Raw genomic sequence first — 10919 nt, 5'->3', positions numbered from 1 at the left:
ATAAAAGACTAATAGATTGAAATACTCTAACTAACCAGATTTCAAGAAAACAAATTGAAGTAAAAGTAACTACCAGTAGACATTAACAAACTAACAAATTGAACAACATGGACAACTTGTATATATACATTACAAAAAAAATTTCAACTTAAAATCCATATGGATAACATATATGCAAACTACACTTAAAACCATATGGACATCTTATATACACATATTACAAATTTTTTTTCAAGCTAATCACATGGACAACATAGGGATCACATAATAACTTTTTTTTTTTTTAAAAAGAGATCACATGGGCAGCATAGGTATCCATAACAAAAATTCTTTTCAAAACAGATCACATAGGCAACGTAGGTATCTCATAACAATTTTTTTTTAAAAAGAGATCACATGGGCAGCATAGGTATCCATAACAAAAATTCTTTTCAAAACAGATCACATAGGCAACGTAGGTATCTCATAACAAATTTGTTTGGCAATGAATTGATCTTTATTCACAAAGCAGATAAGATAAAAACAGGTTCTGTGGACTTTTGATCCGGGGCGGGTCCGTACAACATCTTTTTGAGCTCCCGTTCAAAGATCTTCATAGCTGGAGCAGGCAAGGAAATCGGGATCACCATCCCTTCTCCCCCTTCGTTATTCTTGGAGTTGACGTAGAAGCTAACCAAGCCGGGGATTGGGCCGTCACTGCCCTTGGCTGGACCGCCGTACACCGGCATTCCCCAGCCGAGGTCCAGCTCGCTGAACCCGGCATGCCTGATGTCCGAGACCACGAAGGTGCGGACCACCGTGATGTTAGGCCGGCCCTTGAGCACCATGAGGTCCGCCACTGACCTCATGTACTCGTCTGTCACCTCCTCCTTGGCCTTCTTCACGAGCTCCACCGCATAACCTAGTGGGTTCGCACAGAGCTTCGCCGCTATCGAGACAGCTGCCGGGAACGCGAAGGCATTGCCGTAGTACCCCTGCGGCAGCGGCGGAATGTACCGGGACCGCGCGTTGAAGATGCACAACAGGCGAACCTCCTCCTCCGGATCGGGCTGGAGGCCGGCAGTGCGGCACCGCCATAGGCAGGGGGTCGACCCCCCTTGCCGGAAACGCAGGGGGTCGACCCCCCCTGCCGGAAAGCACGGCAGGGGGTTAAACCCCCTCCGTTTCCGGCAGGGAAGGGGCGTACCCCCTGCGTTTAGAAGAAGAAGAAGAAGAAGAAGAAGAAGAAGAAGAAGAAGAAGAAGAAGAAGAAGAAGAAGAATATTACCTGCGCTTCGCCGGACGGTGGCGGGAGGTTGATGGGGAGCGGCAGCTGGCGAGCGCCGGCTGGCGAGCGGTGGACGGGGAGCGGCGGCTGGCGAGCGGCGGTGGCCGGACGGTGGCGAGAGCCGACGGGCGGGAGGGAGCAATACAGCGAAACAGGGAAAAGAGAAAGAGGGATGGGATTAGGGATTTACGCGATATTTAGCGACGGCTTAGTGACGGAAACATTCCGTCGCTAAACCGTCGCTAAATCAAAATACAAAAACCGCGACGAAATATATACTGTCGCTAATCCGTCGCTAATGAGCGACGGATTAGCGACGACAGAGTTCCCTCTCTAAATCCGTCGCTAAAATGGTGTTCTTGTAATCAAAAGTAGCGACAAAAACATGCAGTCGCTAATCCGTCGCTAAGTAGCGACAGATTAGCGATAAAAGTCGTTTCTTCGCTAATCCGTCGCAAATTAGCGACAGATTCTATCTCTAGCTAATCTGTCGCTAAGTAGCGACGGGAAAAATCCGTCGCTAATTTCCGTCGCTAATTAACAATTTTCTTGTAGTGGTAACTCATACTTTGTAGTGCCATTATCATTAGTTACTAATAACCAATTATTAATGACGTGTAGAAGAAGCTGCAATTTATGAAGATTTAAAATTCAACATCTTCTTTACAAGGAAGCTCATCGATGACACTGTGAAATGTCTTTGTTAAAGTTCTTGAGGAGCAGGACCGACATGTGAGGGGATGGGTGCATTTTTCTTCAAGTTATAAATAATAACCCAAAGAAAAAAAATCCAATCGGTTTGCAACCCAATTTTTTCAAGTTATAAATAAAAAAAAAATCATAATAGTAACAATATATAGTAGTAGTAATAATAATAACAATTACGATCTAAAAAAATATCACCCATCGTCACCTTTTTTTTTAAATTCTCTTATTGTTCTTAATATATTCAATCTGCAAAATTGGTTTGGATGGAAATGAAAACGAATATATAGGGCTGGACCAAACCTTGTACAACCCACTTTGGACCTATATCAATCGTGCCTAAGACTACCATTACATGCTTTGGTTTAGTATTTGATGGAGGCGCTGTCCTCCAAAACGTGTAAACCCTGTTCTTTGAGAATTTGCTTGGAAAGATCTCACCATGATAATGTCTAAATATGGGTCTATCATTGCCCTGGGCTCAAACATGACACTAAGGGTTTGTTTGGAGAACATGAGATTTTAAATCTCATGAGATTCCAAATCATTTTAATTGGAGTTTCATGAGAAAGCTATTCTCATGTTGGGTTGGCTTGAGGAAAAAATCTCATACTTTCTTTTGTTTGGTTATTGTGATATGAATTTATTTTCTTATGTTTTAAAAAAAATGGATTATAGATTAGATCTAACGGATCATGGATTGGATCAATGTTTTTTTTTAATTTAATGACCATGGATTGGATCACTCAAGCATGCTTAGGTCATCCTATGCATCTGATATGAGATTTCATATTTAGACTATTTCAATCTCCACGATAGAGTGAACTAGGGTTGCAAACGTGTCAGACAAGGGTCTATTTAGGCTTGACCCGAAACTGGTTTCTTTCTTGAAGAATGGATCCGAGGTCTAGAACTGAAGATCTTACAATTAGGTAGCTGAAAAGCCAAGTGAGTCTCACCCCTTTCATCCGCCAGGGCCTTACCTTCAGCACCATCATAATTGTCATGAGTTGCATTGGTTTTATCTTGGCACAAGTGTGGCAGAGGTTCTTCAGCAGCTTTGCCAAGAAACGAGCTGTAAGAATGAGGATCTAATGGTTGTCATTAGCAATCTTTGGTGAGACCGCATGTGATCTCAAATGAGTAGAAACAGTTATAGACACCTCTCTTGATACATCCAATGCACTTCTTTGAAAACGGTAGTTGTGTCTACTGTTAGTTGTTACTGTCAAAGAACCTCCCTCTAAACTTCTAACATGAATCAAATTGGCACAGACCCAAATTAACAAAACATTTGCTGTAAATTGCAGAGAAATTCATGAGTTGTTAGTGCAAAACTCTAGAGCAATCAATAGATTTGAGGTGTATTGAATCTGGCCGAGTTGCAGTTGACAAACAGCAGCTTCCACTGGTTGAAGCTGCCTGCATTAGGTTAGTTTAGTGGTAGTGATGATGGTGATTTTAATTGACAATCTGGGTTTTGGAATTGACAAGGAACAGGGCAAATTGACTAGAATCATCACTGTAGGGAATCTGCCAAACGCCCTGAGGCACCTCTTTATGAGCATTTTTTTATGCTCATATTTTGAAATTTGGGTTTGGGTCCGATGGAGTAACCGATACAAACCAGACCCATAGATAGCTCTGGTACTCCCTAATAAAGGGCAATCGATTAAAGTTGTCCAAAACATTGGTCGCTCCCTAATAAAGGGATCGAGGCTAGTGGTCGTTGCTAGCAGGAATCCATTTCGGCGAGCTCATCCACCTCCAACCCCTCCCCCTCCCCCTCCCCCTCCCCCTCCCCCTCCACCTCCACCTCTTTACCTGCATGGTTCGTAGTGGAGCTTGCCGGAATCCTCTCCAGCCCCTCCCCTGCTATCTCAGCCACTTTAAAAAAAATATTACCTGTTTTTTCCGGTGAGCAGAAACGACACCTCCGGCAACTTCCTTTCCCCGCAACGTGCAGCAGATTGGTGGCTCCTTCCTGCATCGTCTTTATCTACCGAACTTTATATAGGAGAGAGGAGGAAACATGTCTGTGGCAGACCTGTGAAGTTCCCCTTCTGGCCGTTGCAGACTTGTGTTTCATGGGTGTGATTTCAAATCAAAATCACAAGGCAACGGGTGGCGGTCTTTAAACATGATCTCCATGAACCTAAGATCAACGTGAAATTGGCTGAGAGAGAGAGAAAGAGAGATTATTTTCTTCTGAATTTGAAGTAGGGTGGTAAACAAGCCAGACTGCATCAGTGTCCTGTTATTAAGAAACTGATCCGATTGGATCTTGTCTATCCAGATTTGCATTCGGATTCACCGGGAAAAATTAATACGTCACCTTGTGTTGGGATGTGATACTAAACCGTAGGGAGGTAAACGAGCCAGGCTCGGCCTGGATCTTGTTATTACCAAATCCGACTCAATTGGATCTTGCTTAACCTGGCCAGATTCGTATATTCGGATTCAGAGTGGAATTGAAAAAGTAGTACCAAATTCTCTTCTGATTAGCTAATTGGATATGTTTAAGATGGTGAAAAAAAAACACAATTATTCAATAGTTCATGAATATAACGATGCTCTGAAAAGAGATCGAAACATCATGCAAGATTCAATTCTAAGACCAACGGGGCTTAGCGTGGTTGGTAGGAGCTGTCAGTGCTCTTTTTGGTGGGACGTTGCAGGTCAAAACCCAGTGGTACGTGGAATAATAACTGGTGGGGTTCTGCCTAACCCCAGCTTGCCTTTCAAAAATAGAGTCGATTCTATGACATGAAAATAGTAAACAGAACAGACTGAAGATGAGCCGGGGGAGGGTGGTCTATGTTCTCCCCCGATGATGCATTGAATTCCACATCGGGGGTTCGAATGAGCGCCACATATGTAAGCACATGGGGCTCGTATTCTTGTGTGTGTCGGCATCACTTAACTTCGGAGTCTTGCACTTGCAAAGACTTAAGTACCCTTTCTTACTATTCTTGCCATGAAACGATGGTTTGAGAAAATGACAAAAATATTCTTCATTCAAAAGTTTGGAAACCATGGTTCAAGAAAAGTCTGGATTATCTTCCTCCTCTTGATTCTTCCTTTCTCTTTCATTTTCTTCCTCGTCCTCCTTCTCCTTCCTTTCTCTTTCTTTCTTTTCTTCATCCTCCTCTTCCTTCCTTTGTTTTCCTTATCTTCCTCAAACTCCTTCTCCCTCCTTCGCCTTTCCTTTTCTTCTTCATTCTGAAGCTTCTTCCTTTTCTTCTCTTCCTCGTACTTTTTCAATTGCCTTTGCCTCTCCTCCTCTACGTCCTTATTCTTTTTTTGCCTTTCACTCTCCTCTGCCTCCTTCATTTGCTTTACCCTCATTCGCTTAACTTTATGCTCCATCAACATCTTTTGCATTTTCCTCCTAGCCTCCTCCTCTATATTCTTCAATTGCATTTCCCTGTCCTTATCCTTTTTTTGCCTTTCCCTCTCCTCTGCCTTCTTCCTTTGCCTTTGCTTTTCATTCTCCTCCTTATTTTTTTGCTTTTCCTTCTCTTCATCATCCTTCTTTTTCTTCAACTTTAGTTCTTGTTCATTCTTTCTTTGGTTTTCAACCTCAATATATGATGGATAATCCTCTGCATAATACAATTTCAACGCTTTCTCTCTGTCTTTATCATTCTCAATCTTCAGTATATTTTAGTACCTTTCAAAACGCTCAGATAGATGGGACTGGCAGACAACTTCTCTAATACACAACCCATAGAACACCGGGGTATTTCTTCATGAGCTGCAGACATTGCTAACATGCACAACACATTAATTTAACTGCATCATTATACGTTACAACCGCCTTCCCAAGTATATAATAATACAAATGATCTCATTTGTTAAACAATCACCATCATTACAAATCGTCGCAATATTTAGCTTCATAAGTAAACATCGTTGTAAGATTTAGCAAACTTAAGTACAAATTGAGGTATCTTCATAAATACACATCGCTATTGCTTTGAATGTATAAATCGTTGCAGATTCAAGCTTACAAATCGTTGTATAAATCGCAACATTCATAAGTACATATCGTTGAAAGGTTTGGCCTTTGTAAGAACCAATCATGCAAACAGTTTTTCGATGCCCACAAGGTGGATATATACAAATTGATTTCTTTTCACATGATACTATGTGTTATTTAGCATGGAGACGACAACCCGGTAGTAAGATTTAACATTCAGATTTACAAATCATTTCGATTGCATAACGAAACCTTACACAAAACTCACCGAAATGATAGGAGTTTGGGTAATCCAACTGTAGAGTAAGAAACACCCAGAAGGTAGACGCAACAGATGGTGGCAACGATGCTGCCATTGTGCATAAGACGGAAAAGGATGCTCTAGCGGTAGCAGAAAAAAGCAAAGGATGCAACGACAACAACAGAAGAAGGCAAAGGATGCTCCGGTAGACTTTTCTGCTTAGGGCGAAAATGGATTGTTTGGACTTTTTAAATCCTAGAGATAAACCTTCCTACCTACGCAAACTTTGCTGAAAATTTTGGCGCGTTCACAATGCGTTGTTTCACTTTTCTAGATAGAGGGAAGTTTTGTCCTTTTTACAAACCGACGATTCGATTTTCTAGATGGAGGGCATTTTTTGTTCGTTCCAAGAAGAGAATGGCGGTAAAGGGTACTTAAGTCTTTGCAACAATACCAGATTTTAATGCTAAGTGATGCGAACACACATGGGGATATGAGCCGTACATGCTTAAATACGTGGTGCTCTTTGGGACCCCTGAACATGAGATGTAGCTACCTGCCCTGTTCAGGGGGGGGGGGGCATATAACCTGCTTCGATGAGCCGGTGGTTAGTCTTTGCTTTGGGAAGACTCTCCCACAGTACAAAGTGTATCACCATAAGTTATGATGGTTCAGTATATATGTGGACTCAATAGGGATGGCAATGGACCTGGGTGGAAGACAAGGTCTCCACCCCCGCCCCATCTCAAAATTTTGCCCTGCATCCCTACTTTCATTCTCGCACGAGTTTTGATTTTAACCTTCATCCCCATTTCATGTCCTCCGTCACCGGTCCAAACAGAGCGAGGTGGGGTAGAGCCCTGTTTTATCTTGGTCCACTGTCGTTCTTAAAGAGTATTTTAGTATTTTACTAACAGAGATCGGGGACGGGACAAGGCGGGGTGGAGGGAAAGCATAAGTCCATCCCCACCTCTATCCCCCAATGGTTTTGATTTTAACCTCCATCCCTGTTTCATGTCCTCCGATTCAAATGAGGTGATTCGGTGCGGAACCCCATTTTTTCAGGTTTCATTTTTAACCTCCCTAGCCCTCAATGTTGAATCTAACCGTGTGGATATGTTAGCATGATTTATTTATCATGTTGGTAGATTTAATCCCTGTTAATGCATCAAAATATTTAATTTTCAAAATAGTGAAAAAACATCTGATCGCGATTCATGAAGATGGTGATATAAAAATGGCCTAAAGCATTATGTTTGAGTACTCATTGAGTCAATTAATCATGCTAAACATGATACAAAGGCTAGTGTTTCCATTGGGATATCAAGAGGGTACCAATCGTAAGCTATAGTGCTAATGTTTACGTTTGGAGATCAGATCTATGTAAATCAAAAGGGTCCAGCATAGGTTATGTCTGTTCGGTACCACAATTGACGTGTGTGTAGGGATGTCATGAGGTGGGATGTAAGCCGGACCCAAATCTGAATCTGATTAGTCAGGTTTTGTAGCTAGATTTGGATCCAATTAATAATTGGATTCGGGTTTGGTATTGAGTTTTGCATTCAGACACAAACCTGAATCCGACTAGAGCCGGACCTGTTAGTGCAAGTATCAGGTTTTAAGCTAGTCGAGTCCAGATTCAGTTACATCTAATTCCATCCAAATCCGAACCCAAACCCAATCAAGTCCGACTGGTTAATGCCTAGGTCGGACACGAGCCCATCTGGCTTACATCCCTGTGTGTTTGTGTGAGCCATAAGCATGCGTAGCACGTATGATCATTCATTACTCTGTCTGATTGCAGAGGAAAGGTACAGTAACGGCAGAAGGTATCATTCATTAAACACGGTAGTCTAGAAAACCCAAGCAGCCCAGCTATTGTGACTAGGGTGTCAACAGGTCGGGTTTGGTTCCATCCAAGAGGAACCAGACTTGGACCAGATTTCGGGTATGGTATCAGGTTTGGACCCGAGTCTAATCTGGTCTATTATAAGAAAAACCATACTCGGACCTGATAAAAACTACATGAACCAGACCAAAACCATACCCGGCAAAATAATATTTTTATCACTTTTAAATTAAAAATTTGTGGGTCTTAATAGGAACTCAGGTCGGGCCTGGGTCTGGTATAAAATTTCACAAACTATACCCGGGTCCATGTATTAATCATACCTTCGGGTCCAAACCCAGGTCTTAATGGGGTCTTTTTATTTGTCACCATACTTGGACCCTATAGGGTTCGATCCGGTGACACCCCTAATTGTGACAGAAGCAGTATTGCTTCAACACAAATTAATGGAATAACTAGGAATGCAAATGGGTCGGATATAGGTCAGGTCATGCTTGGCCTAACGTTACATCAAACTTTTGAAGAAGGTTTCCTATTTATGATCCGGATCTAACACAGATATAACTGTAACTTCAGATCTAAGTTATGATTTGGATTTTTGTGATATATAATTTAGTGAAAATGGATCAAGTCTATTGTTATTTTATTGGGAAAACTACCCTGTCATGTCCCCTTTATACCATTATTGATAAATGACACCTGTTCTTTTAACCGTATCCTTTGTGACATAGGTCTATTCATTTTCATGTGAAAATGTACATCCTAGATCCGACCCATTTGCATATCCAAGTTTGGGGTAAATATGATTGTTTTTTGTTCACCAAAATCCGACTAGACCTAATCATATTTGTTTCATTATGTAACAAATATTAGGCTATGTTTTCAAAACATAATGATATTTTCAGAAGCAGGTATGGTCTAGAAAAGTGATGTTTTCATTATATCATCTGTTTAGAAAAATATTGCATTTTATCAAGAGAGAATCATGTCAAAGGCAGCTCTGCCGGTAATCTGTCGGAATAGATTCTGATACCGTTCATCTTGTAACTCTACAACGGTTCTTTGTATCTTGGATGGTCCCTCAAAAATTTTCAGAACTATTGATGCTATGGATAAAGGGCATCTAGATTACACAAAATGAGCCTCTGAAAATAAGAGACTTTCTGACAGATAGGAATGGCAGTAGACCGGTTAGGGGCGGGTGACAAGGTGTCCACCCCTGCTCCGTCTCAAAATCCGGACCTTTATCCCTGCACGGGTTTGGATTTTAACCTCCATCCCCGCCTCTATCTCCGTTTCATGTTCTCCATTCCTGATCCAAACAGGGTGAGACAGGGTGGGGCCCGTTTCACCTCGATCCATTGCCATCCCTTAGAAGGATTGGGGATAAGGGGGGACGAGGCAAGGTGGGGATCGAGATGGGGCAGGATAGGGGAAAGCTTAAGTCCATCCCCGCCTTCATCCTCGCACAGGTTTTGATTTTAACCTTCATCCTCACCTCCATCCCTGTTTCATGTCCTCCATTCCCGATCCAAATGGGGCGAGGTGAGGCTGGGCCCGTTTCTCCCCAGTCCACTGCCATCCTTTTGACAAACCTGATATGTTCTCATTTTTACTGTGATATTGAAGCCATGAAAGCACTTTTTCAATATTTTCTATTTTTATAGTTAAACAGGATTTATTCTTATTTTTCTTTTCCATATATGCTACTATTTTTTCTCGATATTTTTTCAAAAACATATTTTTTAATTTAACGCGATATCTTTCTTGGCGATATTTACTAAATAACAAGGTTCGCGACAATCGGACCATATGGTTCGGATTTGGTTAGGACGTGGGTAGCAACAACCTCCGCCGGTACTATTTACACCTGACAGCCTTAGCTCTTCCTTATTACATGTAGTTACTTGAAGTTTTCGATTTTACAATTTGCAACAACGTCACTGATGAAACGTGTCATTTCACCTTTTTTTTAATCAAATAAAATTAAATTGCTAAAACGCTCTTAACATTAATTTTATTTTCTCTCTCGAACAAAAAAAATCGACTCTCACCGGGTCTGTGGGTGCGGGTGAGGGTGTCAATGGGTCGCTTCCCAAACCCGACCCGAATCAATCGCTCTTAGGATCCAGATATGGTGATAAATAATAAGACCCGGGTTCAGACCCAAAGGTCTGATTAATACATGGACCTGGGTATAGTTTGTGAAATTTTATACCAGATTTGGACCCGAGTTTTGATTAAGACCTGCAAATTTTCAATGTAAAAATGGTAAAATGTATGGTTTTACCCGGTAGGATCCTGGTCTAGTTCATGTAGCTCTTATCTGATATTTTTCTTATAGTTGACTTGATTATACCCGGATTCAGACCTGATATTATAGCCGAAAACCAAGTCCAAGAGTGGTTCCACCTAGGTCCGAACTAAACCCGACCCGTTGACACTCGTACCATTAAGTGACCTGGTTTCTCGTTAAAAAAAAAGGAAAAGAAATCTGTATGCCTAGGCATGCGAACGGCTTGGATTTGGATTGGATGTGATCAATAGCATATCGGACTAAAAAGATTTGGATTCTAAATCCAATTTGGCCTCAAATGGTAAAAAGCTCATACCAAATCCGTTTTTGTACATATAATTGGATTCAGATATCCATCAAATCTGCACATTCATCGGATTCGGTTGCAGAAAACCAAAACCATATCCGCATGCGATTATAATCGGGTCTGACCAACCGAAGTTAAATACCGGATAAAATCTGATCCATTGACATACCTACTACGCTGGTTAATTAAGAAAAGTTAGACTGTTTAATGTAATAACGAAAAGTATACGTTGTACGGACAAATAGGTGCTTAGTTCAGCCAAATTTCGTAAT

At 41.5% G+C, this 10919-nt stretch overlaps 1 pseudogene; it reads right to left on the bottom strand.

Moving 5' to 3' along the window:
- Positions 1 to 500: 500 nt before the first annotated feature.
- Positions 501 to 3962, bottom strand: LOC149835244 (benzyl alcohol O-benzoyltransferase pseudogene; annotated as a pseudogene).
- Between the last annotated feature and the right edge of the window lie 6957 nt (positions 3963 to 10919).

Source organism: Nuphar pumila, chromosome 6 (genome assembly GCF_984573655.1).
Source record: "Nuphar pumila chromosome 6, dmNupPumi1.hap1.1, whole genome shotgun sequence".
Lineage (NCBI taxonomy): Eukaryota > Viridiplantae > Streptophyta > Magnoliopsida > Nymphaeales > Nymphaeaceae > Nuphar > Nuphar pumila.
Note: the sequence above shows the minus strand (reverse complement) of the source record. Positions and strands in the feature narration are given on the sequence as shown.